The sequence below is a fragment of the Aquarana catesbeiana genome, linkage group LG02 (assembly GCF_042186555.1).
Source record: "Aquarana catesbeiana isolate 2022-GZ linkage group LG02, ASM4218655v1, whole genome shotgun sequence".
Taxonomy (NCBI): domain Eukaryota; kingdom Metazoa; phylum Chordata; class Amphibia; order Anura; family Ranidae; genus Aquarana; species Aquarana catesbeiana.
In genome coordinates this window covers 31492018-31507274 of record NC_133325.1, presented here as the reverse complement: position 1 = coordinate 31507274, position 15257 = coordinate 31492018, and the positions used below count along the sequence as shown (strand labels likewise).

General features: G+C 43.5%; 1 protein-coding gene across 4 annotated transcripts in view; it reads left to right on the top strand.

The window, feature by feature from the left end:
- LOC141126765 (sphingomyelin phosphodiesterase 5-like) overlaps positions 1–15257 on the top strand; it is a 60105-nt gene that overhangs the window by 16022 nt on the left and 28826 nt on the right. For 3 of the 4 annotated variants that reach the window (XM_073612746.1, XM_073612745.1, XM_073612744.1), the window contains exon 2: positions 2303–2332. The gene's annotated coding sequence lies outside the window, so the exon portion shown is untranslated. Of the gene's footprint in view, positions 1–2302; positions 2333–13366; positions 13391–15257 lie in introns of those variants that run through there. The other variant, XM_073612747.1, reaches the window with a different exon arrangement.

The following is a 15257-nucleotide window of genomic DNA, read 5'->3' as shown; positions in this document are numbered from 1 at the left end:
TTTATGGTTATGATAAAGATCGATAGCATGTGATAATGATTATATACCATTGTGCACAATTTATATCCCATTTTTTTTGTCATTTACAGTCAGGTCCATAAATATTGGGACATGGACACAATTCTAATCTTTTTGGCTCTATACACCACCACAATGGATTTGAAATGAACGAGATGTGCTTTAACTGCAGACTTTCAGCTTTAATTTGAGAGTATTTACATCCAAATCAGGTGAGCGGTGTAGGAATTACAACAGTTTGTATATGTGCCTCCCACTTTTTAAGGGATCAAAAGTAATGGGACAGATTAACAATCATCCATCAAACTTTCACTTTTTAATACTTGGTGGCAAATCCTTTGCAGTCAACTACAGCCTGAAGTCTGGAACGCATAGACATCACCAGACGCTGGGTTTCATCCCTGGTGATGCTCTGCCAGGCCTTTACTGCAACTGTCTTCAGTTCCTGCTTGTTCTTGGGGCATTTTCTCTTCAGTTTTGTCTTCAGCAAGTGAAATGCATGCTCAATCGGATTCAGGTCAGGTGATACACTTGGCCATTGCATAACATTCCACTTCTTTCCATTAAAAAACTCTTTGGTTGCTTTCGCAGTATGCTTCGGGTCATTGTCCATCTGCACTGTGAAGCGCCGTCCAATGAGTTCTGAAGTATTTTGCTGAATATGAGCAGATAATATTGCCCAAAACACTTCAGAATTCATCCTGCTGCTTTTGTCAGCAGTCACATCATCAATAAATACAAGAGAACCAGTTCCATTGGCAGTCATTCCTTCCCCACGCCATGACACTACCACCACCATGCTTCACTGATGAGGTGGTATGCTTTGGATCATGAGCAGTGCCTTTCCTTCCCCATACTCTTCTCTTCCTATCACTCTGATACAAGTTGATCTTGGTCTCATCTGTCCATAGGATGTTGTTCCAGAACTTGGAAGGCTTTTTAGATGTTTTTTGGCAAACTCTAATCTGGCCTTCCTGTTTTTGAGGCTCACCAATGGTTTACATCTAGTGGTGAACCCTCTGTATTCACTCTGGTGAAGTCTTCTGTTGATTGTTGACTTTGACACACATAGACCTACCTCCTGGAGAGTGTTCTTGATCTGGCCAACTGTTGTGAAGGGTGTTTTCTTCACCAGGGAAAGAATTCTTCGGTCATCCACCACAGTTGTTTTCCGTGGTCTTCCGGGTCTTTTGGTATTGCTGAGCTCACCGGTGCGTTCTTTATTTTTAAGGATCTTGCAAACAGTTGATTTGGCCACACCTAATGTTTTTGCTATCTCTCTGATGGGTTTGTTTTGTTTTTTTCAGCCTAATGATGGCTTGCTTCACTGATAGTGACAGCTCTTTGGATCTCATATTGAGAGTTGACAGCACCAGATTCTAAATGCAAATGGCACACAATGAGCTCTGGACCTTTTATCTGCACCTTGTAAATGGGATAAGGAGGGAATAACACACACCTGACCATGGAACAGCTGAGCAGCCAATTGTCCCATTACTTTTGGTCCCTTAAAAAGTGGGAGGCACATACACAAACTGTTGTAATTCCTACACCGTTCACCTGATTTGGATGTAAATACCTTCAAATTAAAGCTGAAAGTCTGCAGTTAAAGCACATCTTGTTCGTTTCATTTCAAATCCATTGTGGTGGTGTATAGAGCCAAAAAGATTAAGATTATGGACCTGACTGTATATGATTTATTTCACGGTTGAACAAGAGTGGTGTATTCAAGGTTATGATATTGGGGTAGCGCAGTCAACACTATTTTCACATGCCAATATGCTGCAGTATGGCCACTTGTAGTCATCGATGGCAAGCTGTGTGATAGGGTGACAACACAGAAGTGCAATTGGGAGACAGGGAAGAACGCTGTCGCCCTACAACAGGAAGTGCCTGAACAAGGACCTTCATGGCAGGATCTCCAGGGATTGTTTTAGTGAAAGCTGCAGATTTAGGAGGACTTTTGAAATGACATGAAAGCTTCCATGAGATGTTTGTGATTTGGGTTTTTATCTAGTTCAGTGATTGCGAGGTTGATTTTGATAAAACATGAATGATGGCAAATGTCAGTTGGGGTATTTTATTCGTCCTTCTCTGTCACATGTCTGGCTGTCTTCTCGGTCGTGATTGGTCAGGCTGTGATGGGAGACTGCTGGGTATCCGGAATGTGGTTAGAAGATGAACAGATGATACGGCACTGCCAGAGTATGAATATCTATGGCTGATATGAGGATCTGCTCCACCCAGAATCTGAACTCATTATATGTTCTGATATGTTTTCCAGCATGCCTGAAGAAGAACCGGCTGTGAAAAGGTAATCGGTGAGACGGACGCAGCTCTACATGACAGATAAGTCTGTATTTGGCACCCAGATTATAGTGCAGGTCGTAGGCTGTAAGGCTGGGTTCTAGGGCTGCAACTAACATTATTTTCATAATCAATTAGTTGGTTGATTATTGTTTCGATTAATCGGTTAATAACCTTAAAAAAAAAAAAAGTGTGGTGTATAATTTAGTTAATATGTAAAGTTTTTAAAAAAAAAAGCAATTTATTCTTAAATATCTATATGCAGTGGTAAATATAAACAACCAACTATATGGTTAGGGAGCAAAATATTGAATCCACTCTGAGAATAACAGACAGAAGAGATATACTGTATATACACTATTAGAGGAGATATACTGTATACACTATTAGAAGAGAAATACCGTTTTTTGGCCAATTTGTTGTTGGGCAGATTAAAAAACACAAATTGCTGCAAAAACGCATTACATGCTTTTCTGCAGCTTCTCCATCGAAGTATATTGAACCAAAAAAGCACCGTTTTGCGTTTAAAAAAAAAAAAAAAAAAGTCCTTGACCCTTTTCAAATACGCAGCGGCTGAAAAAAAGCATAGATGTGAACGTGTCCCATAGAAAACCATGTTAAATGAACTGTAGTGTGTTTCTGCAAAAAGCACCAAAAAACACAAAGATGTGAACCAGGTCTAAGACGTTTAGTAACATAATGGGGTTAAAAAAACTAAAATGAGCCCTTTTATAGTACAAAAAAAAGCAAATAATCACCACTGTAAGGGGTTCATTTTTTTACTGTAGACCTGTGAAAGTAATATTTACAGTAGCGATTATTTGCTCTTTTTGTACTATAAAGGGCTCATTTTATTATTTTTAACCCCATTATGTTACTGGTCGATTAATCGATTATGAAAATAGTAATCGATTAATTTCATAATCGATTAGTTGTTACAGCCCTACTGGGTTCACACTAAAAATGGGTGCAGCTGACAGCAGGTGGTCCGGGGCGTCCGTGTTCTCTGTTTTAGGGACGAACCGGGCTCAAATTTTTGGCTGAATACAGACCTGAAACAGAGACAAAGACGCACAGGACTTCTGTTCAATTAGCTCCGCAGCCTCCCCGGAGATGTATGAACCAGCTTTATTGAGAGCCGGTCACAGTCTCCTGTCATGCAAATTGGATGCCGCTTCCAATTGGCACTAGTGTAAACCCAGCCTAAAAGAAATGGACTTATGCTTACTTTAAAGAGACCCTGTCACCCACCTAAAAACCCTAGGTGAAACCAAATGGGGAAAAAAAAAACAGGTACAGTGATACCTTGGGTTACGAGCATAATTCATTCAAGAAGAATGCTTGTAATCCAAAGCAATCGTATATCAAAGCCAGTTTCCCCATAGGAGTCCATGGAAACTCAGATAATTAGTTCCACAGTGACTGCTATTGTATGCAGTACCGCATGTGGCCAGAGGTGGGGGGCGCTGGAGACACTAGCAAACACTCAGAGAGGCTCGGAAACGGAGTGTTTCCGAACCTCTCCGAGTGTCACCAGCGCCTCTGCACCTCTGGCCAAATGCGGTACTGCACACCCCAGAGGTTTGAATCCTACTTGTTTTGCGAGATAACGCTCGCAAACCGAGTCAGGATTTTTTTCTTAAAATAGCTTGTGTTGCGAAATGTTCGTAAACCGCGTTACTCGCAATCCGAGGTAGTACTGTATTTTAAATGTTTTTTCCGTTCCATAAATTATTTTTTTATTCACTTACAATGTGCCACTGAGAATCTGACTTCTCCAGGAAGAGTCAATTCACTTGCACAGCCCTCTCCCTATCTGAGAGTGTCTATGCTGGTCCAGCTCCTCTGCCCTAATCCTTTATGTAGCTGTCTGCTGAGAAGTGAAGGGGAATGCTATAGAGCAGGGGTAGGCAGGGGAGGGCTCCAGCAGGTGTTGGCAACCTGGGGCCCTCCAGCTGTTGCAGAACTACAAGTCCCATCATGCCTCTGGGAGTAATTGTAACTGCCAGCCTTGCAATGCCTCATGGGAAATGTAGCTCCACAGCAGCTGGAGGGCTACTGGTTGCCTATCCCTGCTATAGAGTGAAACATTTCTTAGTCTGCGGGGGCTGCTGGCATCACGTCTAAGATGGCGGCACCCAGAAGCAGTCTCGGGTCTCGCTGTTGCAACACACCTGGGTGGGCTTGGAGCGCACTCTCTGCGACCCAAGCCCACCCTATATTGAAGCCTATTAGAGCTTCTGGCTCTAATCGGTGCTTCAAAAAAAAAACAGCCCCTCAGCATTGGAATCCATGCGCCCATGTCCTGAAAGGGGCCAGACACATGGATAGGGGAGGCGGCGATGGATGGGGAGAGCACGCCCGTGCGCCCTTAATGGACAGGCTGCCCCTGCCTGAGTTAGATCCTCCTTCATTTGTGTCTCACACGGTCCCCCTCCCAGACAGTGCATCTTACACTAGGAGGGTTTCAGTTACAGAAAGCAGTGCCCAAAAAGAGAATACCCCATGAACACTGTGGGTTGATTTACTAACACTGAGGGGGGTGCAAAATCTGGTGCAGCTGTGCATGGTAGCCTATCAGCTTCTAACTTCAGCTTGTTCAGTTAAGCTTTGGCAAAGCAGCACCAGATTTTGCACTCTCCAGTTTTAGTAAATCAACTCCAGTGTATGCTCACCCCTCTAGTGGTCCAGGTCTCTTACTTCAAATAGCTTTGTAGTTTCAGAAAACCTATTTAGCATTTGACACTTTTGGGGATGTTGTTAGTGACGGAACCATCCCAGCACCCCGCTTGAGTGCTTCCATTAGTATACCGCTTCCTCCAGTCTGGAAATGGATACTAGATATTGTAGCTAACCATAGAAGACTAGCTGACAAATAGCTTGTATGAACCTGGAACCTTTATTGAACAGAAATACAGGCTTTTTATACACTTAAAAAAAGTAGGTCAGTCACCACAAGAACAATAACCCAACTATTTACCCAAAACATCACACAATGGTTTAGCTAACATCATAGATACCTCCAAGAGTTAGTCAAATTAGTCAACATATACTAGAAACATTGTTGATGAAACAACAGTCACCTGGACAATGTTGTGATTAATCAGACAATAGGTGACCCAATTAATGAGACAGACATGCTTAGAAGAAAACACATAACACTTTAATAAACACAATAGCAGGAGACCACCAGCAACATACTGTACTGCTGCTACATTAAGGAACATGGAACAGAGGCCAACATGATCAGCTCTTTCAATGAACATGTATAGTTCAGAATCAAACAAACAAGGAATAGTCTTCATATATTTCTTGTTGGATATTGTTGATAAATATTACTGTCCCATTTGAAGTAATCCAAACCACTTTCTCAGTGTCCATGAAGTAGTTGTCCATCATTTTCTCAAGCACCCTGTGCCCCTAATAGACGCAGGGTGACTTGCACATAAGCGAGGCCTGTGGAGCTGAACCAGGAGTTTCCTGACCTCTCTAACGAAAGCTGGGTTCCATGAGCCCCCTGCCCAAAGTGACTCTCGTCACATTGTTTTTTACATGTGTTCCCCATTATGCTCTGGTTCCTTCCTCTGATCCATATGTTCCAATATGACTTGAGGGTCCAAGGAAGAAACAGGGGACACATGTATCCAACAATCCCAGACGTGTCGAATGGTGAACAGGTTTTCTGAGATTGCAGTGCTGGAATATTGGAGAGCTTTGAGTAACCAGTAGCAAAGAGTGTTAAGTAAACATTTTTCTATGTTGTTTCAGGTTAGGCTGAGGTTTGTGGACCCTCTATGTTGACTGCAGTTTTGATTGAGGTCTGAGCCAAAGTGTAGAGTCTAAGGAGCCACCTGGTGTGCATTCATGCACGCTACAATTGGTGATGGGTTGCAGGGTGTCTCCCAGGTTACATCACTTAAACACACCCATGTAGATGGCAACTGCCCTAGAAAATTACAAGGATGTAGTAGAGAATCATAGCTACATAGTTGGTAGGTTGAATAAAGACACCAGTCCAGCCAGTTCAACCTGAGCGTGTGTATGTATGTACAGTATCTCACAAAAGTGAGTACAGTAAATATTTTTATTATATCTTTTCATGTGACAACACTGAATAAATGACACTTTGCTACAATGTAAAGTAGTGAGTGTACAGCTTGTATAACAGTGTAAAATTGCATGTCCCCTCAAAATAACTCAACACACAGCCATTAATGTCTAAATTGCTGGCAACAAAAGTGTGTACACCCCTAAGTGAAAATGTCCAAACTGGGCATGGAGTTCACCAGAGCTTCACAGGTTGCCACTGGAGTCCTCTTCCACTACTCCATGTCAACATCACGGAGCTGGTGGATGTTGGAGACCTTGCGTTCCTCCACCTTCCGTTTGAGGATGATCCACAGATGCTCAATAGGGTTTTGGTCTGGAGACATGCTTGGCCAGTCCATCACCTTCATCAGCTTCTTTAGCAAGGCAGTGGTCATCTTGAAGGTGTGTTTGGGTTCGTTATCATGTTGGAATACTGCCCTGTGGCCCAGTCTCCGAAGGGAGGGGATCATGCTCTGCTTCATTATGTCACAGTACATGTTGGCATTCATGGTTCCCTTAATGAACTGTATCTCCCCAGTGCCGGCAGCACTCATGCAGTCCCAGACCATGACACTCCCACCACCACACTTGACGGCAAGACACACTTGTCTTTGTACTCCACAACTGGTTGCCACCACACACGCTTGACACCATCTGAACCAAATAAGTTTATCTTGGTCTCATCAGACCACAGGACGTGGTTCCAGTAATCCATGTCCTTAGTCTGCTTGTCTTCAGCAAACTGTGGGCTTTCTTGTGCATCATCTTTAGAAGAGGTTTCCTTCTGGGACGACAGCCATGCAGACTAGTTTGATGCAGTGTGCGGCATATGGTCTGAACACTGACAGGCTGACCCCACCACCCCTTCAACCTCTGCAGCAATTCTGGCAGCACTCATACGTCTATTTCCCAAAGACAACCTCTAGATATGACATTGAGCACGTGCACTCAACTTCTTTGGTCGACCATGGCGAGGCCTGTTCTGAGTGGAACCTGTCCTGTTAAACCGCTGTATGGTCTTGTCCACCGTGCAATCTTCTTATAGCCTAAACCATCTTTATGTAGAGCAACAATTCTTTTTTTCAGAGAGTTCTGTGCCATGAGGTGCCAAGTTGAACTTCCAGTGACCAGTATGAGAGAGTGAGAGCGATAACACTAAATTGAACACACCTTCTCCCCATTCACACCTGAGACCTTGTAAAACTAACAAGTCACATGACATCAGGGAGGGAAAATGGCTAATTGGGCCCAATTTGGACGTTTTCACTTTTGTTGCCAGCGGTTTAGACATTAATGGCTGTGTGTTGAGTTATTTTGAGGGTACAGCAAATTTACACTGTTATACAAGCTGTACACTCACTACTTTACATTGTAGCAATGTGTCATTTCTTCAGTGTTGTCACATGAAAAGATATGATAAAATATTTACAAAAATGTGAGGGATGTACTCACTTTTGTGAGATACTGGTATGTATTTCATTACAACTTTATCCATATCCATACAACATATCCCTTTACATTGTGCTCTCTAAGAAACACGCATCTAAAAGTTTTTTTTTTTTTTTTTTAATCTTCACTCCCCACTAACACCACAAACTGTGGAAAGGAGTTCCACATTCTTACACCTCTAACAGTAAAGAACCCCTTATACAGTTTATGATTGAACCGCTTCTCATTCAACTTTATTGTGTGGCTGCATGTCTTCTTTAGAGATCTTAGATCAGTTTCCACCCAATGCTTAACTCACCATTTTAATTATTTGTATATTGTGTGATCACACCCTCTCTTAAGTGTATCTTCTTCAGGGAAAATAAGTTTAATGTTTGTAATCGCTCTTAACAACCTGAAGTCTTCCAGTGCCCTTGTTGGCCTTCTTTGGACTCTCTGTGGTTCAAGCACATCAATAGTTTCATAAACGGTGACAGGCTGCAAATAAGTGTGATCACGGGGTGCCTTGGGGGTCACTGCATGGTAAGGGATGTTCTGGGGTCACTGAAGACACCAGGTATACTAGAGATGCAGGGGACAGCGGGGTCATGGGTGTGCAGAGGAGTCACAGGAACTTTCCCTGAAACTGGATCAAGCAACTAGGAAGGAAACCAAATGCACAAGGTAGGAGTGTGAGACTAAGCCCAGCTTATACAGAGAGGTGGGATAACTAGGCTGGGTGGGAATTGGACATGTAGCTGATTAGATCAGTCAGCAGGTGAGACCAGATTTTGGCTATAGCACATTTGTAGAACCACTTATTTACTTATTACAGGTACTTGTATAGCACCGTCAATTTATACAGCGATTTAAATATGTATTGTACAGTCACATCAGTCCCTACCCTCAAGGAGCTTACAATCTATGGTCCCTATCTCACATCCGTGTTGTAGAGCCAATTGTCCTACCAGCATATCTTTGCTGTGTGGGAGGAAACCCACGCAGGCGCAGGGAAAACATGCAAACTCCAGACAGGTAGTGCCATGGTTGGGATTTGAATCAACGCCCCTAGTGCTGCTAGGCGGAACTAGTACTACCACTGGGCTAACAGGATAGCTTTGCTGCTCTTGCTCTTATAACTACAAATAGCAGATCAGCTTTGTTGCTCATGCTCCTATATACTAATATGAAACAATAAAAACAAGTATTACACATTGGGGTATATATCCCACAATGGTTAGGTAACACAAAGTTGACATAAGACTAATCGCATCTCCAGGAAGATTAGCCAACAGACAGAAACAATAGGTGACTCAATGAACAATGGGACTTCACACCAAGAAGGCACACAGTGGGGAAATTATACAATGGAAGAAAGACGCTTCACAGTAAACACATAACATCTTAATAAACAGGTGACACATAACAGCAGGAGACCCCCAGCATCAGGTTGTTTTGAGCCTATTATAATCTTCTGCTTTGAGTCTGAGTCTAGGAGGGGGTTAAAGCAGTCAATGCTGGTTTGGGCTGTCTATACCCCAACAGAACACAGAGGCCCCAAATCTGTATCTGAGTCCTCCAGTTCTCAGAGTCTGTGTGTTTTGGTGAGACATGGACTTGAATCCAAAGTAGGACTCCTCCAAAGGTCCCCCAGGCACACATCCCAAAGAATAGAGCCCCCTTTAATGCCAGGGCCCATAGTCAGTAGGCAAAAGGCTAGCCTGCTGTCCCCTCCAAAAGCCCCTGTCCCGATTGGGTCTGTCACATGGATTATCCTGGAGTTTAGCTGTAAAGCTGGGCATATATGGGTTGTTTATCAAGCTGATAGAAATGAAACTGAATGGACCCCCCCCCCTCCCATCCACGCAAACAAGGTGGATGCAGGAATCCTCCTCGCTGTGCATCTCTGTTCTGGCAGCCAGGACACCTCTGCTGTCAGGACACATTGATCAGCACGGCAGACGATTGGCTGCAGCGCTGATCGAACAAAAAATTGCCATCAAGCCTGTGTGCAAAAAGTAAATTATTAGATCAACTTCTCACGAAAATGAACACCCATAGATGGATTGAATGTTGCCCAGCCCCTGCTGAACCAGCTGATTTTTGATTTCTCTATGGCCAGCTTTACTCTTCTGGCTGGAGCTAGGCTTTAAAGTGGTTTTAAAGTCAAGACATTGTTACCTTAGTGCATTCCCTGCATTAAAGAGGGAGTCCACCTACATCAACCTAAGAAAAAAAATATTAAAAGCCAGCAGCTACAAATACTGCAGCTGCTGACTTTTAATACATGGCCACTTACCTGTCCCAGGGTCCAGCGATGTCGGCAGCCGACGCTGATAACCCGCTCGGTTCTTGGCAGCTGCCGCCGCCATCCTAGGTGAGGGAATCAGGAAGTGGAGCGTTGCGGCTTCACTTCCCGGTTCCCTACTGCGCATGCGCGAGTCACGCTGCACATCGTAACTGGTCCCCGCTATCTCCTGGGAGCTGTGTGTTTCCCAGCAGACAGCGCGGAGGGACAGGAAGAGGCATAGACTCCCGTGGGAGTCTATGCCGGAAGTGGGTGCAAATACCTCCACTGGGGAGAAACCCTCCCCCCCCCCCCCCCTTGAAAGGTGCCAATTGTGACACCGGAGGGGGAGAGGGTTCCGAAAAGCGGAAGTTCCATTTTTGTGTGGATCTCCGCTTTAAGGTAAAAAGATGTCCCAGTATTTGTATTGCACCCCCCCCCCCCCCCCCCCCGGTTCAATGTCCAGCCCTGTGCCTATCTGCAGCAGCCCTCTCTCTGCTCTCTGAAAACAGCAGCGGGAGCCATTGGGGAAGATTTTACTAAAACTGGAGCATGCAAAATCTGGTGCAGCTGTACATAGAAACCAATCGGCTTCCAGGTTTTATTGTCAAAGCTTAATTGAACAAGCTGAAGTAAAAAGCTGATTGGCTACCATGCACACTTACACCGGATTCTGAGTGCTCCGGTTTAAATAAATCCTCCCCTTTGGCTCCTACTGCTGTTAATCAAATCTTGCAAAGAGGAAGCTGGGGGTATGGCAACACACAGCCCGACCCCCGGGACTGAGCCCACACAAGTGCCCCCATAGCACCCGACTTGCTATGGGGGCACTGGCAGAAGAGGAGGGGCAGAAAATGCCCACAGGGAACCCCTGAAGAGGCAATAAGAAAAGGCTCTGTGCAATACCATAGTACAGAGCAGGTAAGTATAACGTGTTTGATTTATTTTAGGACAAAAAAAAAAAATCACCTTTTTATGACCACTTTTATGGTTGGGTAGCAAATGGTATTTGGAAGAATAGCCTGTCCCAGTGTATTTCCAAATGAAGAGATTGATGGGTTATCACCTGGCACCACATCCTCAACTCAAAGAAAAACAAAAAAATTGTATCCGTGTAAACTTAATAATACTTAGGTGCCATCAACAAAAAATGTATATACGTTTGTATAATGGTGATGATGAGGATATTACAACAACAGGTTAAAGTAACCTTTTAGTGAGTAAACTATTCATGTTATGTTATACATTGGAGATTTACTAAAACTGGTGCACACAGAATCTGGTGCAGCTGTTCATGGTAGCCAATCAGCTTCCAGGTTTTATTGTCAAAGCTTAATTGAACAAGCTAAAGTTAGATGTTGTTTGGTTACCATGCACAGCTCTACTAGATTCTGAGTGCACCAGTTTTAATAAAGCTCCCCCATAGATACAGATGGTAAGTGTTTTTTTTTTTTTTTTTTTGTATGTCTTTTGCGATAAGCAGGAAGGAATAATAAATTGTGAAGATGTGTTACACCCGCCAACCCAGGAGTCTAGAGGATGCCACCAATAGTGAGCCAAAGAAGGCCACCAATAAAACCCATGGGATCACTGGGAGACCACAATGAGAGAACACAAAATACTAGAGCTTTCAAGTGTGGGAACGGTGGACTCTTTTAAAATTAAAAGAATGCAACTGCCTACAGGAAATCGCGAGACTCACAATGCTGTGGAGAGGAGCTCCCCAAGAAGGCGCATAGACAATATGTTCCCACTAAAATAGCTGTCCAAAAGTTGTGGATACATGGCTGAATTAAGCTCCTCCATGTTCCTCCATGTCCCCCAGCTCTGGAGATATCCTGTGGACAGTTGAACTCTTTTTTTAATTTTAGTCATGTCCACCATTTGATACAGTCATCTTACACTTGAAAGCTGGTGTGTTTCTAGTGTCCTCCCCCTCTCCCCATGACCTTTTTTTTTGGTGGCCTTCTTTGGCTTACTATTAGGGGCATCCTCTAGACTCCCAGATTGGTGGGCGCAGCGCATGTTCTCAATGTATTATTTCTTCCCAATAAAGCCTTTCTTGAAATGTGTTGAACCACTTACCATCTGTATCTATGTATGGTCTTTATTTGAAACAATTGTTGTAATTGTTTTTAACATGTTGTATCCTGTTACTGGCACCATAAAAGTCCCATTTGATTTTACACGTAAACATTTTTTTTGTTTTTCAATATCCACGCTAGCATTTTATTTTCCATTCAGCGGTGCCACGGTCTTGGTATCTTTATACACTTTATGGCCAAAAGTTTGACCATCACACTTATGAGTTTTGTTGGATCCCATTATAAAACCATGGCCATCAATACTGTAGGGAGTCCCCTTTTAGGACTATAGCAGCTTCCACTCTTCTGGGAAGGCTTTTCACCGGATTTTGGAGGATGTCTATGGGAATTTGTGCCTATTTGTGAGGTCAGGTACTGATGTTGGATGAGAAGACTTGGTCCACAATCAGAATTCTAATTCATCTCAAAGGTGTTCAGTAGGGTTGAGGTCAGGGCTCTGTGCAAGACATTCCACACCAAACTGGTCATACCCTATCTTTGTGGAGCTGGCTTTGAACACAATCATGCTGGAACAGAAAAGGGTCATCTCCCCAAACTGTTCCTACAAGGTTGGAAGAGCACAATTGTATACAATGTCTTTGTATGATGTAGTATTAACAGCACCCTTCACTGGAGACATCTGAACTCCGTTTGGAGATGTGTTCACATGCTTGTGGCCAAATAAAGTTCAATAAATAGTAATTATTCTATACTCTTCAGTAATATAAGTCTTGTAGCAATAAAACAAGCATTGTTTGAGCTTGAATAGCCATCGCTCATATCCAGGCCAAGCCTTAGAGCTTGTTCACACAGCACACACACTAAAATGCACGCACGCTGGCGTCTGGTGTATATGACAGTGCTATGCTTAGTTACAATGTGTTGTATGCAGAGCCGGGACAAGGGGTGGGCAGGAGGGACGGGTGCACTGGTTTATTGCAGGGGTGTGGGTGCTCTGACCCTTACCCTGTGGGAAAGGGGGGGGGGGGGGCGGAACACAGTTTGGCATCTTTGCCCTGGGCATTGGGTGACCATGACCCTGCAGCGGTTGTACGGTTTTCTTCTTTTTTTTTTTTTTTTTTTTCTGTCCAACTTTACTGAAGTGTCACAAAATTGCACTTCATTCAACTCTAGGTGCGGCAGACTATTGCTGTGCAGTGCAATGACATGTGATGGGGTGAGTTGCGCCGTTTAAAAATTCAGACATGCTACATTTGCATGAAGTGTACCATTATGGTGTGAACAAAGTTTTCAATGTGCCCTTGCTTTGAGCCTTTGATAATCCATGCAGATCAATGCAGCTTAATTAATATGGTGTAAACAAGTCCTTAAAGTGAAAAGGTGAATTAACACCGCAAACCCTCAACACTCCCACCTCCCTGCTGTACTTATCTCTGTGGGTGATGAACTGTCAGTGACGGGGATTTGAAAACTCCGCTCTCCTCTCTTGTCTCTCTACAGTGCTTCCAGGATGGATCAGAGCGATGCTCTTGCTGGTACCCACCAATCAAAACTGCTCTGATCAGTTCTGAAAGTGCTGCAGAAAGAAGAGGCAGGAAACTGCAACATGGACTGCTTTTGGCACTGACAGCTCATCACTCACAGAGGTAAGTAAATCAGAGACCAGGAAGCGGTTGGGGAGGGTGTAGGTGGTTATTTCACCATTTCCTGTTTTCCGAAAAGGTGAAGTTACAGTTTAAAGTGGAACTACTCTGCATATGAGCAATACTAACCAAAAACATAATTGAATACATTTTTAACATTCAAGGCAAACTTCCCCCATCCATCCATGTCTCCATGTTTGAAAAATGCCCCCCCCCCTAGCATTTCCATCCATGGCCATCTTGAGTAAAGGCAGATGATTCATGTAGCATTTATTTTTTGGAATCCATCTGTGCGTGCAGCTGTTCCATCAGATATGGCGACCCGTCAAAACTTGTAAGGGAAGTGACGTTTCGTACACCCCACACTCAGCCGCAGTAAGCCTACAGTCTGAAGTCACCAAGCGGACATCTTTTTACACACACCGAAGTCTTGCATTTCACACTTATTTTTACCACTAAACTGAGCTGGTAAATTTTAAAAGCAGCGTTCTTCTGTCAGATTAGAAAACGTGTGAGATCAGCAGGCTTGCCGCTGCTTTTAAAATTCAACATCTAAACCGTGTCACAGACTTCTGAATACTGTATTTCACTATATAAGCTCAGTTTAGTGGTGGGTGTAAAAAGATGTCCGCTTGGCGACTTCACACTGTAGGCCTAGTGTGGACGAGTGCGGGGTGTACCAAGATGTCCGCGACGGAACTTCACGTCCGTTACGAAATCTGACGGAACATCGGTTGGAGGGTGTTTAGCTGCGAAAACCCCTCCTCCTCTCCTGAAGACTCCTGGGATATATGACATCATTTGCCTAGGCATAGAAAGCAGGAAGTAACTGAAGAAATGTAAAAAAAAAAGTTTAAAACAAGCATATATAATATACTTTCCTATCTATTTACTAATACTAGCAGTAAAAGGATTACAAATAGTCAATGTTGATTGAGAGAGTGAAGATGGTGGATAGTTATGGGCTCATTTGCACTTGCAGCTGGGAGACTGTCATACTAGCATTTTATTGTAACTATATAGTTGATAAAACTACCATTTTATTCACTACCCTGTTCAGCTAGGGGGTCAAACTACCATTTTATTGCCCCCTGACCTACCTTAACATAGCATTATGGCCAGAGGGGTCTAAACACATAGCTGCCTCAAAATGTATACCCCATGTTGTATTCGGCAGGCAGTACCACCGCCAAAGGCAACCGCGTATAGCATAGCATCGACCTTTCAAGGTTTAAAACAGGTGACATATCACCTGTGAAGGGGAACCTCCCCAATGGAACACAGATGTAAAAAAAAATAATAATAATAATAATAAAGAACTGACAGAGTTATAACCCTCCCTTTCTCAACCCAAAATGAAAAAAGTTTTGGCTTTGGTTCTGCTTTAATCATTGTAATTTCAGTTAATGCGGAGATGCTGCGCAATGTTAATGATTTCCT